Source organism: Pelobates fuscus, chromosome 5, assembly GCF_036172605.1.
Source record: "Pelobates fuscus isolate aPelFus1 chromosome 5, aPelFus1.pri, whole genome shotgun sequence".
Taxonomy (NCBI): domain Eukaryota; kingdom Metazoa; phylum Chordata; class Amphibia; order Anura; family Pelobatidae; genus Pelobates; species Pelobates fuscus.
The window spans coordinates 191,978,313-191,979,062 of NC_086321.1; positions in this window are offsets into that span (position 1 = coordinate 191,978,313).

The window sequence follows — 750 nt, forward strand, 5'->3', positions numbered from 1 at the left end:
TTTAGCTTACTGAAAAGATTTATGTGTGAAGAGTGTACTATTATTTTCGTTTTTAAAAATTGCACATATCAATAGAAATTAACACTTTTATAAATATACCTGGTCAGGACAATTGGTCCTTTTACTTCCTGGTTTAATTAGTACAGTGGAGCTAAACGTAAGAGGAAGGCAATTACCCAGAGCATCGGTCTTGCAAAGACATCTCATTAAAATGCACTGGGAAGTCTGTGATTGGGCAGCCACAGAAAGTCTGGGCGGGGTTTGTAAAGGCTGCAGACGAGAGAACTGTAGGTTTTGCAAGCTGTTTACATATATATATATACCCCCAAAGAAAAAAAGGATTATTAAATATGTGCAAAGTTAAATTTGGGGTATATCTACTAAACAGTGATGTTTAATTTATTTTGTATTTATAGTTCAAAATATAAAATTTATACCAGTGTCAAAAAACCACCCAAGTGTCATAAAATATACAAACACATGTACAATTTTTGATTATTGTCCAGAGCCGTGTGAGGCTCTGTCTTAGAGGCTCAGGGGTGCCAAATATATTATTTTGTATTTAGTCAGTGAAAGTGTCGCTATTAGTAGAACGCATATGTTTTTTTATAAATAATGAGAAACTTTGTAAAATACAAATCTTGGAAAACAAAAGATGAAAGACCTACCCTCCATTTCTAAACTCGTGAAATATGCAAAAAAAAAAAAAAAGATGGCCTTCAGCGAGTGTTAAAAATTGAATATGAAACC